At 41.8% G+C, this 27,719-nt stretch overlaps 1 protein-coding gene and 1 long non-coding RNA gene across 6 annotated transcripts in view; both read right to left on the reverse strand.

Annotated features, from left to right (window-relative positions):
- The window catches only part of SLC16A7 (solute carrier family 16 member 7), a 104,174-nt gene that overhangs the window by 66,716 nt on the left and 9,739 nt on the right, over positions 1–27,719 (reverse strand). The window contains exon 1 of one of the 5 annotated variants that reach the window (XM_081878034.1): positions 13,143–13,203. The exons of 3 other annotated variants lie outside the window; for them this stretch is intronic. The gene's annotated coding sequence lies outside the window, so the exon portion shown is untranslated. Of the gene's footprint in view, positions 1–3,792; positions 3,900–13,142; positions 13,204–27,719 lie in introns of those variants that run through there. One more of the 5 variants, XM_081878035.1, reaches the window with a different exon arrangement.
- Positions 8,276–10,415, reverse strand: LOC309351740. The gene is made up of 3 exons (XR_014160962.1): positions 10,113–10,415; positions 9,218–9,318; positions 8,276–9,186 (listed from the first exon to the last, which is right to left on the reverse strand). It is a non-coding gene; the product is annotated as an uncharacterized lncRNA (long non-coding RNA).

Consider the following 27,719-nt stretch of genomic DNA (forward strand, 5'->3'; position numbering starts at 1 on the left):
TGGATGGAGATTCTCCAACATGACAGTCTAGTCCCAAGCAATTGTGTTTATTATGAACAAACACACCGGACCTTGTTTTCTTGGATCTGGTCAGTTCTGTGCTCATTGCTGACTTCTCTGCCAAGCTAGCATTAAAATATCAGCTGTACTGAACAAGGTGTCTGGTGAAAACATTTTCTCCGCCTCCCCTATCACGGCATGCACCCTTCCTCATGATTTGCGCAGTCTGCTATTATCTGACCCTTCACCCTAGACATTCCCGTCAGCCAGACACTCTGCCTCTCTCCTTCAAGCAGGAGGACACAGGCACTCACAAGGACACAGGCAGCCACTGCCAAAGTTCCTTCCACACTCCTCTGGGTTATTGTCAGGTCACAGCTTGACATTGTGGTGTGAGGAAACTGCATTGCAACATCCTATACTTGTGTTAAAAGTGCTTGTTCTTGCTGCTTCTCTAATTAAACTCCTCCTAAGTTATCATTCTAAATAACTCTGTTCTCTCTCTTTCCGTTGTTCTTTTAAGCTCTTCCATCTGTCCTCTTTGTTGTAACTTGCTACCTCATTTCCCCTGCCATTGGACAATGAACAAGAGCTATATAACTTTGGGGACGCGGGTGGCGCTGTGGGTTAAACCACAGAGCCTAGGACTTGCCGATCAGAAGGTCGGCGGTTCGAATCCCCACAACGGGGTGAGCTCCCGTTGCTCGGTCCCTGCTCCTGCCAAGCTAGCAGTTCGAAAGCACATCAAAGTGCAAGTAGATAAATAGGTACCGCTCCGGCAGGAAGGTAAACGGCATTTCCGTGCGCTGCTCTGGTTCGCCAGAAGCTGCTTAGTCATGCTGGCCAGATGACCCGGAAGCTGTACGCCGGCTCCCTTGGCCAATAAAGTGAGATGAGTGCCGCAACCCCAGAGTCAGCCATGACTGGACCTAATGGTCAGGGGTCCCTTTACCTTTTATATAACTTTGCTCATAGCTGTTCACTTCTCAGTTATCTGTAGCATCACAGAAACCATTCTAATATTTGTTTGCCATTGTACTAGTCAACCCCTGAAGGGAATGGCATGCTGTATTTTGTTGTTGTTGTTGTTGGGTTTCCTACTTGTTACCCCTTTAACTGCATCTACAGCTTCTTCTCCAGTGCTGCTATGGGTTAACATAAGCTTGTAGAGATGTAACACAGGATAAGTCACTGTTGACATCTCTTCTGACACTTCAGATGCTAATCGCTCCAAGTATCGCCTACCTGCAGTGACAATCACTTTGTTGGGTTGTGCATGCACTCTGCACCAAACTGGTATACCGCAAATTGTGTAGGTCAGTTATAGATCAGGGTATAGGCGTGCTAGTGTAAACACAGCCGTAACATAACTCTACTTGAACTGTAACAATAGTGTGCACTGTCTCTCTCTCTCTATCTCCTTCTCTTTCATATTTCTTCTATTCTTTTCCCTTTTCATCTTGGCTTTTTTTCCTAGCTGTGAAATCAAATATGAGCCCCTGAATGTTGGTCTGAATGTTAGGCCAAGATCTAGAAAGTGTTGAATGGATAGCCAATCCCAAAGAGAATCTTAGCTCCAAAACCCTATGCTATTTGATCCCTTTGACACCCTTCTGATTCCATCATTTCAGCTCTAATGGAAACTGCCACTTGGATGCACATTAATGTGCACCCAGGGAACTTCGGTGAGACTTAGGGCAAAACTAAAAGTGACAATGAATGTGAGGTTACTGCCAAGAATGTGAACTCCATGAGGAGTTCCACATCATTAGCTTTCTTGCATCTCCCCACAAAAGTCAATGATATGGAGGAAGGATGGAGAAATGCAGATCATGATGGTATTACATATTTCCATAACTAGAGGAGAAAGAATGGGGAACTTGACAAAGGTTTGCCATTTTCTGCAGCAACCCCCTGCCACAGGACATGTACATGATCAAACTTTACATAGTCTTAGTATACACTTGAAGGCAAATTCCACAGCCTACATTCTTTGGTGTTATACTATTCTTATATGACTGGGATAACTCCAAACAAATTGATTGTGGACTGCAGATCCCAGTCCAGATGTGGATGCAGCTCTCAGGTGGCATGCGCTTTCCAATCAAAACCATTGATCTGCTCACATTAAAAATATGCACATATGGGTCTTCATCACCCACTGGAATCAATGAGGAAGCCCACCTTAGTCTGGGAAACAGGGTCCAGATCAGAGCTCAGTGGCCTATACAAATTCACTGGATTAGGGAGCAAGATGTTGCAGAAAGAGAAATAACTTACAGGGGAAACATTGTTAACTTCACAGGCATTACTTAGACGTTTGTATTATTAAAACAAAACAAATTCCTTCCAGTAGCACCTTAAAGACCAACTAAGTCAGTTCTTGGTATGAGCTTTCGTGTGCATGCACACTTCTTCAGATGCCTGAGGTATCTGAAGAAGTGTGCATGCACACGAAAGCTCATACCAAGAACTGACTTAGTTGGTCTTTAAGGTGCTACTGGAAGGAATTTGTTTTGTTTTGACTATGGCAGACCAACACGGCTACCTATCTGTAACTGTATTATTAAAATAAGTGTCTCACAGACAAATGAAAGTCACAGTGCCCGCCTTGGAGAATTTACAATCTAATGAGTCTTGAATTTCCAGTCAGATGACCTAACACCAAAAACGGAGGGAGAGGCAAAATTTACACAAAATAATACAATCAAGTGGTCTGTTGTGATTCTACTTAGTATGTGTGTCATGTTTGGTATACATATTCATGGACCCTGCTGCATGTCTCTTTGCCGTTCTCCTGGCTTTAGATAATATGCAGCACAACGGACCCTAATAACTTTATTAAGACTTTCGGAATGTTACTTTGCTCTTTTCCAGCTTTTCCCCACATCAATCAGTCTCAGCTTCCTATAAACTCTAAAGTTTTGCCTGTCAGCTCTCAGGCATTTCCGTTCCCATGATCCTGTCTAGGACTATGCATGATGGCAGAAGGCTTGCTTCTTCAAACTCAGAGCCAAACTGCACAGTACACTGAATGGTTTGGCCTTGTGCGTTTCTTTTATTTTGCTTTAAAACGACATTAAATAGCAACTGTCAGGATTGAGAGGGTTAAACAGGATCAGGCCTGTGATAGAAAGTTTAAAAACCCTTCCTTCATTGTTCCCACCATCCAAAAAACCCCTCCAAATCTGCTACTTAACCTAGAAGTCAAGCTGCCACAGAAGCAAGTGTAGCTTGCTGTGGATGCAAATAACAGCTTCAGAAATAGACCGTGGTGTGTGAAGGTAAAAGGATGATCCTGTCACCACCACCAAAATCACACTGCAATGGGTCCCTCCAGTTACCATTTATCAATTGAAAACAAGCTGGGACAAACTATGTGTTTTAGTGTTGTCTGTAGTTTGGTCCTCAGGTCACCATCAAACACTTGAAAAAACAGGGTGTGGATCCTAGTGATAGGCAGCATGTTGAACCTTCATCTGCTCATCACTTCCCACTGTGACATCCTTCCCTCCCGACCCGACCCCAACATTCAAAGACCAGGAGAAAAGCAGTTTGGGACTGGGGTTGCTAGAAGAAAGTCAAAGGGTCTAGGCCTTCTAGGACCTCCATTTGAAACCACTCCATCTTACTTTACCAGTATTTTGCAGCACAGAACTGCAGATTGCAATGCTGACCCCATTAAGTACCAACCTTTACCTTAGCCCCAATCTTCATAATTCCTGCACACCATTGTTTTTTCCAACTGTGAAATGTACTTTTTAGGGAAAGTCTCTTATTAATGGCACATACCTGTTGGATAAGCTTCTCTGTTAACATCTATTTTCCAAGGCTTACTGTACCCACAATCTATGAAACAGCGTTATGGGACTTTTCCAATTTGTGTAATAGCAAGTCAACATAAAGCGTTCAGAAATACACCACCAGTTTCTGACTGGGTACAATTTATTTAGCTCTCCTTTATTCAGTGAGAGCGAACAGTGTGCTAGAATGTTTCCAAGGTTTATAAATAGAAATTAATAAACCTGCTGAAAGCTCCTCTTGAACTTGTTGGCAGGGAAAGAGTTCTACTAACATGTTAGGAAAGACTTCCATTGCAATCTCATTGAATGCATTGCTCTTAGTCATCTGGCATTCCAGCCACCACAAGCTTTGACCATCAGTTGACCTGGAGAAGGTCAAGCTGATATAAGCAAGAAGGGTTGCTATGAGACAGTCATATGTGCTACTGAAATATTATTTGAAAACTCTGAGCTTCTGCTTCTAATTAAGGAGGAACAACTAAGTTTTTGCTCAAATGCTACTTGCAGGCTGAATCCAGACTTATACTTAGTGGGCACCCATTGAAATCAGTTGGGCATTTTCTAATTATTTTATTTCCAATTATGGTATTAAGAGGCACAAATGTTCTTCACAATGTGTTCACAAACCTCTAGTAAACCAAATTTCGTATTTCAGTGGCTGGACTGTGCTAGTCTTGAACCCTATTGTTCTTTTTTAGAGTGTCCCTGACTTGGAGGCACAAGATGACATTAAAAATGTCCCAGGGAGTCATTGTAACCTCTCCTAGTCAGCCGCAGAACACTTCCAGTTGTCCTAGAAGCAGACAAGATGCTGTTAATCTCTCCCTGGAAATTTTATAATGGCAACAAAAATCCATTACTAAGGAACCTTGGGCATCAATTTCAATTTGTACATATCTCCTTCTCTTCCTTTCCCTCCCAGTACTTTCCTTCATGTTCACAGTTTGAGTTACCATGTGTGCGTCATCCTGACCAATCCCATAAATGCCCTGTCTCAAAGCGAACTGAGAAATCTCTTAAACTGAAATGGCACCTAAAACTGATCTCCCCGCCTTTCTTTATCACTATCAGGTATTCCCTCCCCACTTGACCCATAAAATTGTACAAATATGGTTTCATTACTACAAAGGAGGAAAAGAAAGATTCATTGTTGCTAGATTTTGTGGGGTTTTTTGGACAATTGTTTGGGGGAAATGTGACTTTAGAAACTCTTACAGCAAGTGTATGCAAGAAGAAAATAGCAGAAAGAAAACACCATTTTCTTTCCTGATTTTCTGGGGCAAGATTTCTACTATTGTCATTTGGGGTTAACAAAACTTACATTCTTTTGAAACACTTTCTTTTTTGTTACCCCCTTTCTTATTCTGGATATAAATGTAATAAATGAAGTCTGAAGAAACCAGTACCAAGAGCGGGAAAATTATAATGCAATTCCCTCAAGTGAAAATGTAGAACAATGCACACTAAAATTAAAATTGCAACAAGCCCATAAAAATCTCTCAGTAACATTTGTCATCTGAGAGCTGGAGGAGCATTTGCGTCAGAATGAAGGTGTAATGAACTTTAAAAAGCCAGTTATGAGGGCTCTCTCAGTTCTCTTCTCTCTCTCTATTTCACCCCCCCAGAATAAAATGCCCAGCTACAAGTTGGGAATTATTTGCCGACTAGGTAATAGCAAACTCCCATGCAGCAACTTTTAATGACTATGACCCAAATTTTGAAAGGAAAATGGGGAATTGCAGCTGTGCGAACAGCTCTTTGGTCGATCTGCTCAATGCATAATGGCATTTGAGAATAAAGTGTTTTCTGTATACAAGGTGTTTAAATTTTCCTCATTTTGCATTGACCTTTCCCAGTAGATTTTAACACAGGGGCAACAGTGCTTGGACCAGAAGTAACTGGGCAAAGCATGTCTTTTACCTTTTTCTCAAGCCTTTTTTTGGCTGCATCTGTGTATGTGTTTTGTGTATGTTTATGAACTACATGGCTGGTGTTGTCAACCTGGTTGTTGTTGTTTTTAAATACTCCTATTTTCAGCCAATAAACAGGAAGGTGATTTATGTACCACTTAATAGCCAAATTCCTAAGCATACAAAACACATACATAAAAACACAGTAAAGTTGTTAAAAAAAAGTCTACATGCAACATGATAAGCAAAAATACATTAGAAATAACACATAAGGCATCAATTAAATGTCAATGCATAATAAAGTAGAGCAGTGTGATGTCTCTTATGAGCAAGGAAAAGCCTGCTTAAATAGATGGATCTTCAGAAGGTATTTTAAGCCTGCCCCAATTTCTGCCTCACAAAAGGGAAGTGGAAGGGCGTTCCAATAATAATATAAAGAGAGCCTGTTGTCATAGCAAACCGCTGACCCTTGACTTGACAGAACATGGGCCTTCCAGCCTGTGAAATCAATGGGTTGGGGGCTCCTGACACGACGAAGCTATTGACCATGGAAATGTTGACATTCCCTCTCCTTATCACTCAACCTCTCCCTTCCATACCTGTCTGAAATGGCTCCACTCCCTAAAGTGCCATGAGTTGAGTTGTATCTCTGAAAGCCTCAGGGTCAAAAATTGACTTGTGCTGTGGGCAAGTGGGTGCATGCTTCCTTCCATCATGGTTCTCCATGTATTGGAATTTAACCATGTTCTGGTTTATTGACTTACAGACCCGATTGCCACCTTTTTGGATGCTCTTTGTAAGTGCTGCCTAGTTCATAACGTGCAGGGCATGCAGTCTGGAAGGTTGCCTTGAGATACATAGGGGCTCTATCTCTTGTTCTCTCTGATACTTCATATACTGTCCTTTCTCCCTTCAGTCGTTGCCTGCAGTGACATTAGCAGCACCAGAGCTAACAAAGAGGGGGCATCTCCGTGGCAGATTTGTGGCAGGTAATACCTTCAGTGATAGTGTTGATCTGCTATGGCAACCATTTCCCTCTTGCCTTAATCCTCCATGTACGAATGGACATACCGTAGATTTTCAACCAAGTTCATTATAACTGCAATAGAGACACACTTATTCAAAACTACATAAAAGACTGAGGTAAAAATTGCCTGCTCACAAAGAACGGTACATTTTCATGCGCATGTCAGTGAAATCTATGATTCAGGGCGCACATGGAGAGAGAAGAATCTGAAGACCATTAACTATTCTTTGAAGTGGGGAGCCGACTTCTTGCTCAAATGCATCCTCTAAAAGCAATAGTTATTTAGAAAATTCAAATTATTTTTATTGGTTCGACCCTGAAGCATTTTCAGTAGGCGAGAGTTACTGCATTTTGAGAACAAGTAAAGTAGTAAGAACCATTGCCTCACATAATAGCGTAGCACAAATGGAACCTACAAAGTTGACAGTTTAAATCCTATCTTTTTCAGCAAAGCCCATTTGATCTCTCTTTCCTCCCTTCCTCTTTCCCAACTGCTATGTTGTCATCTAAAGTAAAAATAATATAATTAACTCAGAAACAACCTGGGTGATTTCTACTTCGGGCTACACAAATAAAAGGCAAGTCAGAACAATGGTATTTTCTTTTAAAGCTTTTCAGTGAGTTTGTTCTTTGTTCTTTTGAAAGCATTCATAATATTATTCCAAATGCTGTTTCCATACTAGATGTTCTCTGCATGTGTAGGAAGACAGACTTAATTGTCCAGAATTCCTTTCAAGAAATAAGAAAATGAAGTGCACATATAGTAAGTGAATTCACGGAAGATTTATTTCCAAGTTAGTGTGTTTAGGATTATAGGCTTAAATGCAAAATGGAGGCATAAGATTTGGGTAGTTTCAATTTTAAAAAGAACAAACAAGGGAAAGCAGCATTATGGCTTCAATTCTCTCCTACGATATAGGCTGTTTGCCACTAAATTTATGTCTGATAAAGATCACCCATACTAAAGCATTGTCATATTTTACATGTGACTGTATATATCAGGGCATCCAAAGATTCTGGGACATATCCAGCCATGCCCTTTTGTGAATGGAAGGGATCCTTCCATTATGCAAGGGATTCCGAGCCAGCAGAGGTTGCTGCTGGAGGAAAGGAAAGGCGACCTTCATAGATCTGTCCATACACCCCCCGCCCCAGGAACAACCTTGGGGATAAACAGGGGGCTGCAAGAAATCAGTGGAAATTAGTACTGTAAAGGTAAAGGGACCCCTGACCGTTAGGTCCAGTCATGGACGACTCTGGGGTTGCGGCGCTCATCTCGCTTTATTGGCTGAGGGAGCCAGCGTACAGCTTCCGGGTCATGTGGCCAGCATGACTAAGCTGCTTTGGCGAACCAGAGCAGTGCACAGAAACGCCGTTTACCTTCCCGCCGGAGCAGTACCTATTTATCTACTTGCACTTTGGCGTGCTTTCGAACTGCTAGGTTGGCAGGAGCAGGGACAGAAAAACGGGAGCTCACACCGTCGCGGGGATTCAAACCACCAACCTTCTGACTGGCAAGCCCTAGGCTCTGTGGTTTAGACCACAGCGCCACCTGCGTCCCGGTCCTATTAGTAGAGTTCCACTATTGGTAAGTCTGGATCCATATGCCATTTTAAACTTTTTGTTCTCTCTCACATCATTTGTGATGCCCCATTCACTGGGAGCCTGAGCATTCAAAGCATATGCTCCACTGTACCTGCAACTTAATACTAATCCTTTCTTGAAAAACATGTTATGACATTAACCTACTTATGTGCTTCCCTGGGGGTGCCCTGTGAGCACATAGACAACATCAGTTTCAAATAGGAATATTTTTTTCTGCATAAGAATCCCATGCTTTCTCCAGTTCATCCCATCTCGCTTTCCTGTTTGTGTTTCTGCAGTTTCTGGATACTCTTGGTTTCCTGATAATTTTTATCCCCTTACTTCCTTGCATTGTAATAGGAGATCAAAAATGGATTGTCAGACACAATGTCAGTACCATAAAACCAACTACATTCTTATTATTCTAGTGTGGTTTTATGGCACAGTGTGCTCTTGCTTATCCCACCCACCTTACATCCCAATGTGTCTGATACTAAGTGGGTCAGGCAAGATGTTTCCTTCCTCTGAGGCTACCCAGGAGGAACTGAAAAATGCTACAAAACTAAGTCTCTTGTTCTCTCTCTCTGGCTGTTTGACAAAACGGGAAGGTATCCTGGCAAGTCAATTTGTGTGCTACTTTTAAAGCAACTTTTCAGGAAGCACTAAGAGCATAAGGAATACTAAACAGAGACACAGGCTTTGGGGATCTTAAAGTTCTACTTAAAGGTGAAGGAATATCAATGGCTACTAGCCACAATAGATCTGTTCCACCTTCGTTGTGAGAGTATGTCTTTGAATACCAATTGCTGGGAATCACACATGCAGAGAGTGCAGTTGCACTCAAATTCTTCTTGCTGACTACCTTGGTGGACTTTTGGCTTCTTGCTGACTACCTTGGTGGACTTTTGGCTTGATCTAGCAGGCTCATCTTACCCTAATATATTCAGGATCACTTAAGAATGTAAGAGGTGCCTGGCTGGATCTGATCAAGATCCTGCAAGAATGCCAGTGTCTTTTTTTTTTCTTCCATATAATTTTTATTATTAAACATAAAACAAGACAAACGACAACAACAACGAAAAATAATATATATATATATACAATAGTTTCACATCATTTTCATCACTGCTTTTTCTTTCGTACTTCCCTCAGCTGTCCCGTAAATCATCCGTATTCATCACTTTCATTACGCATTCCTCAAACTTGTATTGACATTATTTATCTCTTTTCCTCCTATTCCCTTTAATCAATACTTATTACTTTTTTACAGTGCTTCTTTGAATCCCTTAAGCGTCATCTTTCCTTTACTTAAACATTCCAGATACTCTACATATTTCTCCCAGTCCCCGATGAATTTTTGGTCTCTTAAGTATCTAATCTTTCCTGTCAATTTATCTAACTCTGCGTATTCTAACAATTTTGTTCTCCAATCCTCTATGGTCGGTATTTCCTGCTGTCTCCATCTCTGGGCCAATACCACTCTTGCGGCTGTGATTGCATATCTAAAAAATTTGCAGTCTTCCTTTTTTATTTCCTTTCCTATTAGTCCTAATAAAAAGACTTCTGGCTCCTTTCTGAACGTATACTTTAAGATCTTCTTTAACTCATTGTATATTTTCTCCCAGAAGTCTTTCACCTTCCCACAGCCCCACCACATGTGATAGAAAGTGCCCTCCTTGTCCTTACACTTCCAGCATCTATTGCATGTCTTATACATCTTCGCCAATTTCACCGGTGTCATATACCATCTATAGAACATCTTCATCGTATTCTCTTTTAACGTCATACATGCAGTGATGCCAGTGTCTTAACTGTACCCTTCTCTGAATGATCAACAATTTATTTGTAATCTCTAGAACTCAACATTCACCTGGAGCGGTGGTATAACTACTTTGCATCTGAAGAGAACATCTGTTCAAATGGCATGCTCAGTACTAATATTTTGAAGTTTACTCAGTAAGGACAGCAGGTCCAACTGTATAACTTTCTGTCAGTAGTACAAACATTACTATGTTAGGATTCTCATATGCATTCCCAGCCTGTATATGGCCAGGCATCAAGAGAGGCTTCTTGGTGGTTGCACCCCAGTTATGGAATATCTCCCCCCAAAAGGTTTTAAAGGTAAAGGGACCTCTGACCGTTAGGTCCAGTTGTGGGGTTGCGGTGCTCATCTCGCTTTATTGGCTGAGGGAGCCAATGTACAGCTTCTGGGTCATGTGGCCAGCATGACTAAGCCGCTTCTGGCAAAACCAGAGCAGCGCACGGAAATGCCGTTTACCTTCCCGCCGGAGCGGTACCTATTTATCTACTTGCACTTTGACGTGTTTTCCAACTGCTAGGTTGACAGAAGCTGGGACCGAGCAATGGGAGCTCACCCTGTCGCGGGGATTCGAACCGCTGACCTTCTGATTGGCAAGTCCTAGGCTCTGTGGCTTAACCCACAGCACCACCCACGTCCCTTCAAAAGGTTTTACTAGCACCTATATTATGTTATTTTCAAGGCCAAGTGAATTTAACTTTTTTTTTTATTCAACAAGGCCTTTTAGTTTCAGTTGGATTTTTTTAGAAAAATGTCAAGGCATGAAATGCTTTCTCTTGCTGGTTTTACCTGCTAATTTTACGCTAGTCTGTTTTTATGCTGCTTCTTAGTAATATTTTATAGTGGATGTTGAGTTTTTGCATTGATATGGCTTTATGGATGATATTATATAGCTTATATTTCTGTAAACTGCCCAGAGGATTTGGCTCAATGGGTGGTCTAGAAATGAAATAAATATGATGCCTTGAAGCACAGTGGATTTCTGGCCAATCTCTTTTGCAGCACCCTCAGAGGCTGTTAGTAAGCATGCTATAATAAAAGTGTATAGTTTGGGCACCAAAGTGATATGAAATTGTGTGCTACCAAAACAAATGCAACTTCTAAAACACCCACCCCCTTTTTTAAAAGACCTAAGATAAATGTTTTTGAATAATTTTGTTTGTCTCAGAAGCACACGTGGATCTCTGGATTGGGAAAATAACAGTGGTCTTGGCAGAAATCGTATCAGGTGTCTCACCTTGAGATGTATCTATTTAACAAGGCAATGCATGCTTATAAAAGTTGGACTATTTCATAAAGGATTATTCATTTCTGATGTCCTGCATTATGAGTCTCTTTATCCCCCTTCTTATTCTGCGAAACCATTCAACATCTTTCTTGGATGCTGTTTCAAGCACATCCAGCTCTTTAGTCGGGTCTCTTTTATTGCCACTCGTCCCTTTCACTTTATATTTCCACTTTTTGTCCTTGAAATCCAGCATAAATTTTGCTTTACAGTCCTCATTTTTCTTTTTTCACTTGCCTAGTCTATTCATTTCCCCCTTTCCATCCAGCATGCATTAATTAAATCCTCCACCCACTCGGTTTTACTTAATGTACAAATACGTTGACTAAATCTAGTCTGGAAGTAGTCTCAATATGCATAACAATGGATAATTTCCCAGATTATTGCCATCTACAGATGTATACATGCTGGCAATGCAATCTTACATGCCTACGCATTTAATTCAATGGAATTTACTCCCAGGTAAGAGAGAATTGGATTACACCCTAAGGCTCCATTCCTATATGATCTGGGTTTAAACATCATGAAGATCAATGGAACTTACTTCTAAGTATGCATGTTTGGGATTGCACTGTGAAAAGTATACTGTCAATTGCTATATTTGTAAAATAGTAATCATAAATGGTTTTACGTTTAAAATCAAAATACTGCTTTAAGTCATGAAAAGTTGTTCCATGTGTAACTGGTAACATCATACAGCACAATGATTGGCACTAAATAAATGTTTAATAGTGGTTATTTGAGCAAGTTTCAGCAGTATATAAATTGCTGAAATGAAGAAGCTCTTCTGCTTGCAACATAAAATTCTGACTACTTCTGCCTGACTCTCACAGTTTAAATGAAGTCCCTGACTAATGCGGGGAAATCAGCAATGTCTTAATAGGTCATGAAATAAACTAAAGTTCAGACTAATCTCAGGAATCAACAAATAAGGAATAAAGCGAATCCCCTGCCTAACTGGTGAATTTTCAAGCTCATTTGTCAAATCTGCAAAATAACCACAGCCCTTTGTGAATTATGCAGACATTTCATCATTGTAGCAGGTAGCGTTCCATTAATTACTCAAAGGTATTGCCGATTTGATGAAACAGATAGAGGTTGATTAATTTTTAGAGCTTTTTTTTGCATAAGTGATTAGCTTTCATGAAAATTGTTAGGCTCTCTAATTTAGGCAAAGGCTTTGGTGAACTGATAAATCAGGCAAACACCGTCAGTTAAGAGAAGGAATAAATATATAGACTGATTCCCAAAGGAAACTATATCACAAGAATATCTTAAAAATATTATTTCTTAATAAAAATAAGAACTTGGAAAAATTCATAACCAGGCCTTTCACATACTCTTCAAATTATTCATGAAAAGGTTTCCATCATCACCTGTAACACAGTAAAATTGTTGCATTTGTTATGTTGAAATGACTAGGAATACATCTGATTTTGAAAAGGCTGGGGCTAGAGGTATGTAAACACATTTGCTCAGGAGTATGCCCCACTAAATTCAATGCAACTTGAATTCACGTAAGTTTCTACAGAGTTGCAGCCTAAAAGACCTAATATACATGTGATACATGCAGTTAAACAATTACACCAACATGCCAGCACAATGCAAAACATCCCATAATCATTTCATTACTGCTAATTATTAATATCCATTATTATGGTCCAACATTGTCTGCTATCTTTAAGTAAAACTGGAAGAGAAAGTGGTGAATTACCTGGTAGAAGACCTCTGTCCAAAGACAATAATTAACTCTCCTGGCTATAGAAACTTTAGTATGAGCATTTAAAGCCCTTTTGTAATCCTGATTGGTCGGTGATAAAGCATGCTGTTTGTTTATTTTAGGCAACCAATTGAAAACTGAAAAGGCATCTCAGACTACTTAGTGCAGAAGGTTACAAGGACTTCTTTTTAAACCCTTTTGTGCTACTTCACAGAGATAATGATCATTTATTAAAAGTACTGAAGTATTATATTTTTAATGAATGAAACACTACCCTTGTTTAGAAGAGTCACAGTCACAATTCTATGATATATATTTGCAGGAGTGACTCAACTATAAAATAATATTCAGTCCACAAAGCAATGGTGCTGCATGTGGAAGTGACACAGAAAATCATTTCTATAACCTCAGAAATGCAGCAGTAAAATAAAAATTAAGTTTCCTTATATAAGCCACACAGCGTTGCAAAGTCTCTAGCAGGGTAGCATTTATTTGGGAGAATTTAGCAGCTCCTTGGGTCAGACTTTATTAGAAAACTAGACCATATTTTTTCAGACCAGACTTTGTGCATTAAGAGGATAAGAAGCAAGTCTTATTAAGAGGGCGTGTGTGAATCATTATGTGTGATGGATTTTGATATAATGGAAAGGTGTGCTAGTGTGAGAGAAGCAGAGGTGATTTTCTGCAGATTCTTCCTTCCCGCTACAGCCTCCCTGTGCCCCTCTCATACAATTGTCCATGTTGTTTGGAAGGCTCCCTAAACTCTCTGAATAGATGTAGGGGAGGGACAGGGACTGCAGTTAGGGGTTAACATTTCCCTGCTCTGCCCCCCCCCTATTGTCACAGTCTATATCAATCTTGGGAAAGATTGAGGGCACAAGGAGAAGGGGGCGACAGAGGATGAGATGGTTGGACAGTGTTCTCAAAGCTACCAGCATGAGTTTGACCAAACTGCGGGAGGCAGTGGAAGACAGGAGTGCCTGGCGTGCTCTGGTCCATGCGGTCATGAAGAGTCGGACACGACTAAAGGACTAAACAACAACAAATATCAAGCCCCACACAATTTGCATAGGATAGGAAGCCAATATGCTAACGGACCGAATTTACCATTAGTATACAAAGCCCCTGCACAACTTGGCACTAACATAGCTGAAGACTTGCCTTAGCTTCTCTATACCTGCCCGTTCACTCCAGTCATCTACATCCTTGTGGTGCCACAATGAAAGGTTTGTTTTGAGGCAGCTTGGATCGGGTCCTTCAGCACTGGGGCATCAACCAGCCTTGTGGAAGACAAGTTAGAAAAGACCCAGCATGGTATACATGCCATAAAATACGAATGCTAATGTTTACCGTATTTTTCGTCCCATAGGACGCTCCGTCCCATAGGACGCACTTAGTTTTTTTTGGGGGGAAATAAAGGGGAAAAAATTTCCCTTTATTTCCCCCCCCAAAAAAAAACCAGGTCGGGGAAACCGAACCAGGTCGAGGAACAGCAGGATGGCGGCGCTGCACCTCCCTGCTGCCCCCCGAGCTTGTGGGGCTGGCCGATGTCTGCACGGCGCGCGGGGTGCTCTGCTTCAGCACGCCCTGCCCACCGAGTGGCAGGCTGCTATCCACAGTGTGGGGAGTCCTGCGGGGAACTCCTGCAGGGCTCCCCACGCTGCGGATGTCTGCCCGGCGCGAGGGGCGCTCTGCTTCAGGGCGCTACTCGTGCCGGGCGGCAGGCTGCTATCCGCAGCGTGGGGAGCCCTGCGGGGAACTCCCACAGCGCTCCCCACGCTGCGGATGTCTGCCCGGCGCGAGGGGCACTCTGCTTCAGGATGCCCTTCGCGCCGGGCGGCAGGCTGCTATTCGCAGCCTAGGCAGCCCTGCGGGAACTCCCACAGGGCTGCCTAGGCTGTGGATACGTTCCCGAAGCACCGGGCGCTCTGCTTTCAGCGCGCCCGGTGCTCCGGGAAACACGCTGCTATACGCAGCCTAGACAGCCCTGCGGGAGTTCCCGCAGGGCTGCCTAGGCTGCGGATGTCTTCCTGAAGCCTGAAGAGCGAGAGGGGTCGGTGCACACGGACCCCTCTCGCTCTCCAAGCTTCAGCGAAAGCCTGCATTCACCCCATAGGACGCACCCAGATTTCCCCTTCATTTTTGGAGGGGAAAACGTGCGTCGTATAGGGCGAAAAATACGGTACTTTTACAAGCTTTCCCAGAAAGACGAGTTTACGTTTATAATGATTTTGAGTGTACATATTGATACTAAATGTCTTGTTAGCTGCTTTGGTTTTCACACAGCAACCTTCATATTTCAGGACACTAGATAATCCCCTAATATGATGGTGGTTATTTTACTACCATATCCTTCTTAGCTGTTCATCTTCTAAACTTGTTAATTGTCCCTTTTCTACTAATAAACTGTCCTGGAGATGAAAAAGGAATATAGGATATGTGCTACATTGAAACTTCCAAACACATATGATGAATATGATACCACATACTTCATGGGCAGCTGTTGCCATTACATGTTCCCCACCCCTTATCATATAGCAGTAAAAAGGGCGTTCTGCTTTTATAACACCCAGTTTGGTTTTTAAACTGTAATGTTACTTTACTACTGTGAGCATACATTCAACTGGAATCTTACCACCAGGGGAAATTGATTAACAGGACAGGACTAGTTTTTAAGGGGAATTTCTAACAGGCTCGGTCTTGTAGCCTAGGTACTGGCACAAACTTGGGCTTAGAAGAAGAGTGCAGAATGAAGCTTCCTTGCTAACCAGTCTGAGTCATCTGAGGACATGGAAAGAAGGGAAGACTCCAACTGTGCCAAGGCTGTAGTCTAGGCTGGCACCCTGCCTGCTTCTGTTCATCCAGGATCATGCAGTATCGCTGCACAGAAGCAATAGAGGAAGAAGAAGAGTTTGGATTTGATATCCCACTTTATCACTTCCCTAAGGAGTCGCAAAGCAGTTAACATTCTCCTTTCCCTTCCTCCCCCACAACAAACACTCTGTGAGGTGAGTGGGGCTGAGAGACTTCAGAGAAGTGTGACTAGCCCAAGGTCACCCAGCAGCTGCATGTGGAGGAGCAGAGACGCAAACCCGGTTCACCAGATTACAAGTCCACCGCTCTTAACCACTACACCACACTGGCTCTCACAATAGTCATTTACACTACCTAACATGTACATGCAAAGTTAGGCTGGGCAAAGACAGCAGCAGTTTTTTGCGACAGGATCTGTGTGTGCAAAAGCATAGCTTCTGAAATGATTGCAGCCTGCTTGGTGTGGCTCTGGCTCTCCTTGGGATCTGTGTATCAGAAGAGAGAAGAGATCCATCCATGGCATGTATGCTGCAGTTGAGAGATCAGGGTCTCTTGGTGACTTCAAGACCCCCACTTATTTGGGGCCCAGCTGGAAGATTGAAGACATCCAGTAGTGACCGAATCCATTTCTGAGCATAGAAATGTCATGGAAAATCTTCCCCCTGAACTTGGGTGGTGAGTGCAACAGAGGCTTGCAAACCTGGGTGAAGAAAACAACAACCTTGCAACAGAAACTAAAGGAGTGCCTTGACTGAGAAAGAATACCTTTCTCATTCTCTCATTATTTTTTCAAAAAAGAGGGAAAAAAGGATGCAACTGTCATTGAACAAAGAACTTTTTAATGAATTATTTGCATAGCTCCAACACATACAGCTGAAGATTTATTAGCTTAGATAACAGTGGCATGCCAGGATTAAGTAATAATAAGACAGGGTATCAGAATTATTTAATAGCTGCATGCTTGACTGTGTTAAGTAGGACAAAGGTTAAAGCTTAAAAGGTAGAGAACATTGTATTTTTCCAGTGTTATGTGATCATAAGATAAATTTCTTTAGGGCATCCAGTATAATTATTATGGTTATAAAAGCACAGAATTTTCAGGGTGGAGAGAACTATATAAGGAAATCATGTCAGAAATAACACAAAATCACAGCATAGAGCTCAGCGGGCTCCTCTGTTTACAACAACGGATGCATTCCTTAACAGTGTTCATTCGTGGAAGTCATTCCCAAGCCCTATTTATGCAAAGTCCTGCTTACCACCTATTAGATACTTAACCTTTGCTCCATATTAAACAAGAGATACCAGGGCTGTTATTCCAGCATAATGACCCTGAATTTAACAGGAATCCAGACAGCAAGCCACCACATATTATCAAAACAACACGCCACGGGTCTCTGCAACAGACCTTTAACCCACCCACCCCCTACTACCCTGAAAGTACTGCAAACCAGCGAACTGCAAGCTGGACAACATCCCCAGATACTGCTCATAAGTTTGCAACACAGAGGGCCAGGTATTTTGAGAGGTAAGGCAAAAGGTGTCAGGATCTGCTGTTTAGGCTGCGGTTCGAGTCAAAACCAATTCATAACAATATGCAGCATCTCTTGTCAACCAAAAAGCTCATCATGTTACCCAGACACTGGCTGTGTCCTGGCTGAAGTTTTAGATGACAGGAGATAGTCAATAAGAAGGGAGTTTCGATCAACCAATCAGAAAGAATTCAGTGCAGGCTACGGTGTAAGTCCTGGACTAAATTCACAGGTGGGTGAGAAATAAAACAGAAAGACAGACAGACAGAGACAGTCATGAAACAGAAATCTTGGAATATATGTATCTCGTTCAGAGTGTCTTCTATATACAGTGGTACCTCGGGTTACATATGCTTCAGGTTACAGACTCCGCTAACCCAGAAATAGTACCTTGGGTTAAGAACTTTGCTTCAGGATAAGAACAGAAATTGTGCTCCGGGGGTGCGGCAGCAGCAGGAGGCCCCATAGGCTAAAGTGGTGCTTCAGGTTAAGAACGGACCTCCGGAATGAATTAAGTACTTAACCTGAGGTACCACTGTATTGATATCCCTTTTTAGTGGTGTCTCCATTGACCTGTTGCTCAGTGGAATCTGCTACTGGCCGTGACCTACTGCAGCTCAGCACTACAAGTCTTCTGAATGCTAGACTTTGAAAATTCAATCAATGAACTGTTTCCGTTCATTTATTTTTTTTTTAAAAAAAATCTTGATAAAACAAAAAGGTCCCACAGATGAACACAGCAGCAGATCTTAAATTTTGTTTTTGTTTTTTAGAAGACAAAAAAACTTGTAAATTGTTTTTGCGCAATTCCTTTCAAAAACCGTAAGCAGCAGGCACCATTTTAAAAGAAGCTTTCCCCTTCTATGACATACATCAGGGGAAATTTCTTCAAAGCTAGTGCCTGATATGATGTGCCCCTACATCATCTAAAAACAAAGAAAGCCTTTTTCTTCGTCAGACTTATTGTTTTATTCAGATGAAAAATTGGGCAGATAAAACGGATCAAGCAACTGACAGAATTAAATTTATGGAATTAATCCAACTAAGGGACAATGGAAAAACCAGCAATAACCGAGAGACAGAGACAGAGAGAGAGAGAGAGAGAGAGAGAGAGAGCACACAAAAAAATGAAATTCCTGCACAGAGGCAGCATAATGAACATTTAAACCCCAAAACCTGGATGCATAAAAAGTTATTTGCCTTGACCTATGGCTGAAAAGATCATAAAGAAGGGATAGATATGTTTATCATGGAAGTCTCTTTTTGATGCTAGGGGTTTGTTTGTTGTTTTGTATTATAATTTGGATCTGATTTGAGATTTATGGGAGTTTCCATTGCAATGTCTCAGACTATTTGCAGATGTCATGCTCTCTATTAATCACCAAACAGTAATTTATCTAGCTGATAAACCACAGTTTGGCAATCAAACACAAAAGCACAATCTCTTATCTAGCCCTTATCCACTATGCTACTACACTAGCCAGGCATTTGCCAGAATTGACTCCAAGTGAGAACCATATGAAGTAAGCTATTTGAAAATTTTCTCTTCTCAGGGTTGCAGGGTCAAGCCCCAAGCTGGGCAAAAACATTCCTGAATTGCAGGGGGTTGGACTAGATGACCCTTGTGGACTTTTCCAACTCTACAATTCTATTCTACTACCAAGGTGCATTTCTTTTGTCTCCTTGCCTCCGCTTTTGTCCCTTTATGTTTCTAAGAAAAGTCACGCCAGCAGACATGTTCCCTGACACAAAGGCTCACTCATCCTTAGGCTGCAGGGAGAGACAAAGACATTTGAAATAAGCCCGTTTCTCTTCTGGATAGTGAACAGTTTCTGGGGGCTTCCTTCCAGCCAAGGAAGTAGACAGTCCATTTCTCCCCACAGCAGGATCCAAATAAACACTGTTGCAGGTGAGGAAACAAATAGATGGATTCTCTCCTGGCAGAGTCAAAAGAGCAAAACTGTGTCACCCTTGGTGGTAAGAGTTCAACCAAACACAAGAAGTTCCGTCCTCAGCGGGGCTCATCTCAAGAATTCAAGTCCACCCTTTTAGCAAAACAAATACAAACAGTTCCTTTCTCTGGAAGTTGTTAGAGGCGGGAGGAAGGGGAAGCCACAAAAGGTTAATGAACTTGGCAGGAGTCAACTAACACAATTGAAATTACCCACTGAAGCAGTAAGAATTGTGAAACCAAGAATCCCAGCTGGCTAGTTCCAGAAAACAGAGTTCTCTTACATCTGAAGAACGACTTGTGGGAAATCCACCCATCCCATCATTTGATCTCGCACAAGGCTTTGTATAGTCTTAACCCTGGAAATAAGGCAGGGTCCCTTCTCCTATTTCTGTGTTAACTGTCGCAGAAATGATAAGTATGGATATGGTTCAGCATTCCTCCTCCTGTTCTTTTTCTGTTTACTTAATATAGGTCTCCCTACAACAGGCCCCTTCAGAAGACTGAAAAGGAGAGTTTGGGGCCATGCTTGTTTTGTGCAATTTAAATCCAGTGAGCATAATCCAACAGGAAGCTCGATTCCTGTTCATAGGACAACCCACAAAGTGTCATCGAAAACAGGCGGTATGTTCCAAGGGATGCATCACATTTAAGCCCTAACACTATTGAACTAGTTCTCCCATGTCTACACCAGAAGTAAGAAGACTTTACGCTTACCGCTCCTACTTTGCTGTTATTATTACTAGGACTGGGCAATATCTGGTTTTCAACACTGTAATAGATCACCAGCTAAATATCGTGATATACTGACATATCATGATGTCTCAAATAAGGATGAAGCTATGTAGAGGTATTGGTTGGCTGCATGGTTTTTCCCGCATTGTGATTTTTGCCAGCAGCTGCTCTTTGTAATTCACTGCCGCCTGCAATGAGACAGGTGAGAACTGAAATGGCAGAGTTAACAGGGGCTGCAGGAATTGAGAGAAGCATTGGCTGGCTTCATGGTTTCCCCCATGTTGTGATTTTTGCATAGCACACAAACACAAACACACACATACACACACACACATCACGATTCATAATATATTGCCAGGTCAAAAATTATGAAACTGATATCACAATATAGTCTTCAAACTGGTTTTGGATAATATATCAGTTGCACAAAACCTTTGCCCTAATTATTACTAATATCGTTTTTATTTATTATTGTTACTCCATGCTTGGTACAACAGTAAGACTAAATTATTCTGAACCTAGGATCTGGAGGACCAGTACCAAATGATGTCCAACAGCCCTGAACCCAAAACACCACTCCTGGTCTTTTAATAATAATAATAATAATAATAATAATAATAATAATAATAATAATTTATTATTATTTATACCCCACCCATCTGGCTGGGCCTCCCCAGCCACTCTGGGCGGCTTCCATAGAAACCAAAAATACAGTAAAATATCACACGTTAAAAACTTCCCTGAACTTCCAAGCTCTCTATCAGCTGTATAATTTGGGGCAGGGCAGTCATTTTGTTGCTGCTATTACCAATCCGCAGCAAGTCACCCAGGGATATATCAATAATGTTACCCTCTGTCCAACCCTGTTTTATGTACAACTGTGTTCTTCTATGTGTGCACACACCGATAAATTCTCCCTTTTTTTACCGCTAAGTACAGACAGGGCAAAAACCTCCATCTCCTCACACAAACATTTACTTAGCTGATTTCCCCCTGTAAAACATTCAGTGTGTAAACTTTTAAAGGAGTAAAAGGATTAAAAAGAAAATCACTGAATATTTGGCCAGTGGTTCTTCCAGTGGTTTTGCTGAAATGTTGCTAGAGTATTAAGCAAGGCTTTGGAACTGGAATAGATCCTGGGTTCACCTTCTGCCGATAACTTGTCTCCTGTTAGTCAACTTAAGAGCTCCAGACTGTGCTTTAAGGATTCCCACATGAATCAGCTGATGGTATTTCCCAACACTGCAAATATTTCCAATAAGCCTCCTTTACCAGAAATGGTACAAAGAACATTTCTTTATTACTTAATAGAAAACTAGGAGTAATATTCCCCTTCAGTACCGCAATCCATACCCAGAAGCAATTCCCACTGAGTTCAATTACACCCAGGTAAATGTGCACAGGATACTAGCCCTCAGGTGCGATCTGAGTCAGGCTTAATTTGAAAGAAAGTTCCTTGGAAACCAGCCATGATGGCAAGGTTCCACCTACATTGTCACAGGCTCTGAATAGTTGCTGCAAATTACAGGATGTCAGAATGCTGTTTCCCACAGAGTGCATGTTTCCCACAGCAATCTAGTTGGCCACTGTGAGAACATGGTGCTAAACTAGGAGGGCCTTTGGCCTGCTACAGCAGCCTCATCTTATTATGTCCAACACTTTCTTAACCAATGTTAGTCCTGTCTCCTTCTGAAACCTCTCTTTCTCAATCTCTGTTAAGTTTTTCTCTAACACCTTAGTTTTCAGCTCATTCAACTTAAATCCCGCCACTTGACCAAATTCTTGAATTAATTGCAATACTCTTTTAGTACTGGATTCTGGCTCCTGTAATGTCAAAACTAAATCATCAGCAAAAGCTTTCAATTTATACTGTTTAGCTCCGAGTTGTATACCTTTAACCAATTGGTCCTTTCTAATCATAATAAAAAAATTCCTTCCAGTAGCACCTTAAAGACCAACTGAGTTAGTTCTAGGTATGAGCTTTCGTGTGCATGCACACTTCTTCAGATAGCTACTGGAAGGAATTTTTTTATTTTGTTTTGACCATGACAGACCAACACGGCTACCTATCTGTAACTTTCTAATCATGTTGAGCAAAACCTCCAGGACCGATATAAAAAGCAATGGGGAGATTGGGCAGCCCTGTCATGTTCCTTTCTCAATCTTAAACTCTTCTGTAACTACATTACCTCACATTACAGATAATGTAGTGTGAGAACATGGTGCTAAACTAGGAGGGCCTTTGGCCTGCTACAGCAGCCTCATCTTATTATGTCCAACCCTTTATGGGGCTGTGGGTGAAATACATACCCTCCAACATTTCTCTGATGAAAATAGGGACGTCTCATTCCACAATGATAATTTTACTATTTATACCCAGCTTACTGGGTTGCCCAACCACTCTGGGCAGCTTTCAACATACAGTGGTACCTCGGGTTACAGACGCTTCAGGTTACAGATGCTTCAGGTTACAGACTCCGCTAACCCAGAAACAGTACCTCAGGTTAAGAGCTTTGCTTCAGGATGAGAACAGAAATCATGCAGCAGCGGTGCAGCGGGAGGCCCCATTAGCTAAAGTGGTGCTTCAGGTTAAGAACAGTTTCAGATTAAGAAAAGACCTCCAGAACGAATTAAGTTCTTAACCTGAGGTACCACTGTATATAAAAACATAATAAAACATTATTTATTTATTTTTTTAAAAAACCTCCCCTATACAGGATTGCCTTCGGACAGCTTGGGGGTCGGATAACTCCATACCCTCCAACATTTCCCAATGAAAATAGGGAGAGCCTAAGGAAAAGTGAGACATTCCAGGATCAAATCATAAACTGAGATGGCTTCTCTAAATCAGGGACGTCCCTGGAAAATAAGGACACTTGGGCGGTCTGGAAAGATCTCTGCTCTCATAGTAGTGGAGACTCTAAAATATGGCAATGAGTAGTTTAGGTGGCCTTCTTCTTAGCATGTTAACTATTTTAGTGTGACAGTTATTTTTCGGTTCTAATAAGAGCACCAGGTGTGAAGCAGGTACAGTTGCGGCTGCAAAGGAACCATCGGGAGCTCACAGTGAACGATGCTGGGAGCCTTGCTGGGCTTGACTGCATTAAGGAGTTCCTCATAAAGGATGCAAGCGCAGCTGAGAAGCAGTTTGGTTTTAAACCACTTCCTCAAATCGCAGATGTCTGCAGAGGGGGGGAACGTATCACACAGAGGAGATGGTTTCAAGGCAAACCACTTCCTCCAAACTGACTTGACAAGGAATCCCTGTAAACAGCTGATTGGCAGTTACAGCAAGCCCCTCTGAAGGCATGCCCTTTGAAAGCTGTGCCATCAAGAGGTTACTGTGACCACCGATCAGGGGTTACGTCAACCTCCTTTTGAGCTTTAACAAGTGTCAATCACCGGAAATCATTATGACATCAGGTAGGACTTGCCAATCAGAAGGTCGGCAGTTCGAATCCCCGCGACGGGGTGAGCTCCCGTTGCTCAGTCCCTGCTCCTGCCAACCTAGCAGTTCGAAAGCACGTCAAAGTGTAAGTAGATAAATAGGTACCGCTCTGGCGGGAAGGTAAACGGCGTTTCCGTGTGCTGCTCTGGTTCACCAGAAGCAGCTTAGTCATGCTGGCCACATGACCCGGAAGCTGTATGGCAGCTCCCTCGGCCAATAAAGCGAGATGAGCGCCGCAACCCCAGAGTCGGTCACGACTGGACCTAATGGTGAGGGGTCCCTTTACCTTTACCTAGCTGACATGGGAGGGTGGAAAAAATAGGGACCCTATTCCCCACCTGTCTTACAGCTTTGGCTCAGTTGCTCTAGGAGAGGGTTTTTGAATGCAATTAATTAGACAACTTTTTTTAAAAAAAATCTTTTGTTTCACTTTCCCTCCCTATTTGTGCTCAGCATTCATCCTTACCTTGTGCAAGGGATGTTCTTGCCATTCCCTATTGTCTTTCTCCTTTCATAAGTTTCTGCTCTCCCCCTCCCCACCCCCTTCATTAATGTGCTCATTCATTCGTTCATTCTTTCATTCAGGTTGACAGTGGAGTGAAATGGCTAGTGCCACCATTTCTAAAGTGCTAAGAGTCAGCTTTTAGACAACTTCCTAAGGGACTGGCAGAAGGAACAGAGGAAGGGAAACGAGGACAGGAAATCAGCTAGGATACAAGCTGTGCTGTGTTCATTTGCATGGAACAGAGTGACACCCGAACTGATTTATGGCAACGATTAGAATAATAATAGATACCTCCTATTTGACCTTTTTTCATAAATGAAGTTCAAAATACTTTATGAGAAGAGATTAATATTATATGGGGGAGAATACGGCCGTAAGAAACTTGTGATGAGCAGAGCAAAGTACCCAGCCCATTAGAAAGATGGGGTGAATAAGGAATATGTCGCCTGCATTTATCCTGTGGATTCATCTCTAGGACTAACAACAATTTCAAATACTTCTTCTTATCTGAAGAAGTGTGCATGCACACGAAAGCTCATACCTAGAACTAACTCAGTTGGTCTTTAAGGTGCTACTGCAAAGAAAAAATTTTTTTATTTTGTTTTAACAATTTCAAATGCACTCATCAAACAAAATGCAGAATCCTATTGTTTAGCTGTTTAGTGAATAAATTTACAGCATTTTAGATAGACACAAAGTGAAAATATATGCACCATATAACGTTACATATATTTCAGTATTGTTAGCTACAGAAATGCATCCAAGCTTTCTCACTTACTCCACTTGTTAGCAGCACACACACAAATTATCCCCAGTAGATATTTAACTTAAATCTGACTGAGAAACTATTAGATATATTTGTATTAAATAAATGCATTAAAAGCCTTAAACAATTGCTTCTGGCAAATTATTTTGCAGGCCAATCGCAGTAAGCTTGAGGTTGCTGAGGTAGGGGCATAGGAAGCAATAAACAACATTGCAACTTTGGGGGGAGATCAAACAGGTTACTTTATTGATTAGAGATGTAAGGAGGCTTTCGCTTTAGCACTGGATATGCCATCTTGGTTGCTGGCTGATTATTTCCATCAGGGTCAATCCTGAGTTAAGGATCCCCATATGATGCACATCAAATACAGGTGACCCCTCCAGGATGCCAACTGGGGAGTTCCATGGCGCGTTAGCCCCTTTCTGGGTATATGGACAGAATCCTCCTCCTTGGACTCCATAACCAAGGTGCCCTGATACTTTGATCCTGAGAAGAGGGGGGCATAGCTGCTTCACGCACCCCTAATTAGACGAAGGATGCAACCCAATGCCTTTTCCCACCAAGAAGTTGTGGCAATTGCTGCGAGGCAGGGAAAACCTCTAAACAAGCCCATTCGGTATGCAGGTAAATTCCTCCCTGGCCACAAATATGGCAACCGAGTCACTCCTCAACAAGGTCATAAACACATACACAACCTGCTTACCTTCAAGTGGAGCCAAAATTTATACAGAGTGGGAGGCTGGGATGCTCAATGGGGATTGTTGAAAGGTGGCTTTTATAATTTGGAGACGTGGATCTGGGTGGAAACAGACTTCCCCATCTCCAAATTCCCACTCCACTGGCCTCTGATTGGTCAATTTAATGGCAAAAGAGGTAGGGGAGTCCTGTCACTCTCCACCACCAACCGGGGCTGATGACACTGGCCAGCCAATAGCATGGGAAGCTTTTCTCGCCCTTGCCCATAAGTTGCCCACAGCTGTACAAGGCAGGAACTGCTGCCACTCTCGAGAATGATCTTTCTGTTTCTGTTTTCTATTAGTATTCCAAAACATACAAATAAATCAGTAACTCTCAAAACCTATGGGTATCTTCTTTTTCTTCTCCTCTTCTTCCCAGACTATTAGAACTTACAATATGAAGATAAATTTATACCTAGAAATTACGCTTGTTACCTAGAAATTACGCTTGTAAGCAACAGTTCAAATAGCAGCTTCTAATTCCTCAAGCAGGTTCAACGGGGAAACAATTCATTTCTTGTTCACTGTGATTCCTGACATCATTTGAACAACATCGAAAGAACGGCCAAAAGTACATGCTGTTTTACCAGTCATACCAGACTGGAACTCAGCTACAGAGTTCAGCTTGGTGCTGTCAGACTAACTAAACATCCCCATAAATCTTTCAATTAGATAAGTACTAAAATACGGTCGAAAGATTGTTTTTAAAAAACAAAAATGGTGGACATACAGTGAAAATTCATGACTTCCCTCTTGTTATGTGTGTGCTTTTTAAATTTTCCAAACAATGAATGTTTGACCAAAAATCCACTGACATAAACATTTCAGTTTATGTCAGTGGATTTTTGATCAAACATTGTTTGGAATTTCAATTCACTTCAATGTGAACTGAATGGAACCAGGTGTTTGGGTAGATAAGTCAGATTACTACATAGTTAAATTCTAAATCCGGCACATGACCAAAATTGTCAAAATAATTAGATTATGGCTCAAAATATAGATTCAGAATCAAACACACCTGAACATAAGTAGTTTGATTCTATAATGACTATGTGTAATATCTATTCAGCTAAAACACAAAGGGCAAAAAAAATTTTTTTTTTACTTTTAACACAGAGCTACGTTGTTGAGATTTGCCACTCTCTGAATGCAATATTGCTGAATGCAATATTTTTTAAAGTACATACATGCACTTATTAGCATAGATCGTGGATATGAAGTCTGAGAAGAAAAGGGGTAGATTATGTAGAGAAAGTGGGACTGCCTGCTCCACAGCACAGTAGTCAAGCATCGCCAGTGTCTGGCTTGGCTAGGTCTTTCAGAATCCATGGAAAGGGAGCCATGAAGTCCACTACTGACCACTGCAGGAAAAGCTTGAAGCAGCAGGAAAACAGTGCACGATGTTCTAGCCACTGCTAGATGGAACTAGGCACTTTCCACACGAGACTGAGCACCTGAATGAGTTCCACATGCCTTAAAGCAGAAAAAAGCCATGCAGTCACATCCTGATACAGTGACATTTGGAGCTAGCTCTCCAAAGCTGTATATGAGGCCAGAGGAACACTTGGAAAGCTACTTCAATGGCTCGGTTCCTTTGCCATTTGGGTGCTGTGCAAAGGGCAAATGAAGTAGGAAAATACGGTGGTACCTTGGGTTACATATGCTTCAGGTTACATATGCTTCAGGTTACAGACTTCACAAACCCAGAAATAGTACCTCGGGTTAAGAACTTTGCTTCAGGATGAGAACAGAAATTGCATGGTGGCGGCGCGGCGGCAGCAGGAGGCCCCATTAGCTAAAGTGGTGCTTCATGTTAAGAACAGTTTCAGGTTAAGAACAGACCTCCGGAACGAATTAAGTACTTAACCAGAGGTACCACTGTACATGCAAAAGCAGTGCACCGAAAGATAATTAATGGAGGCCAAATTATTGTGAAGTTTAAGATGTTTGATGCAACAGACTCTGTCCTTTCTGCTACCTACATGATGCACAGTAGAGGGTGGGTGATAATGGCTACCTTCTTGGAAATGCTCAAGTATGCTGAACCATTGACCAAATGAGGTTCAGTTAGATGCATTCAGGT

The sequence above is a fragment of the Podarcis erhardii genome (assembly GCF_964252035.2).
Source record: "Podarcis erhardii genome assembly, chromosome: 10".
NCBI classification, from domain to species: Eukaryota; Metazoa; Chordata; class Lepidosauria; order Squamata; family Lacertidae; genus Podarcis; species Podarcis erhardii.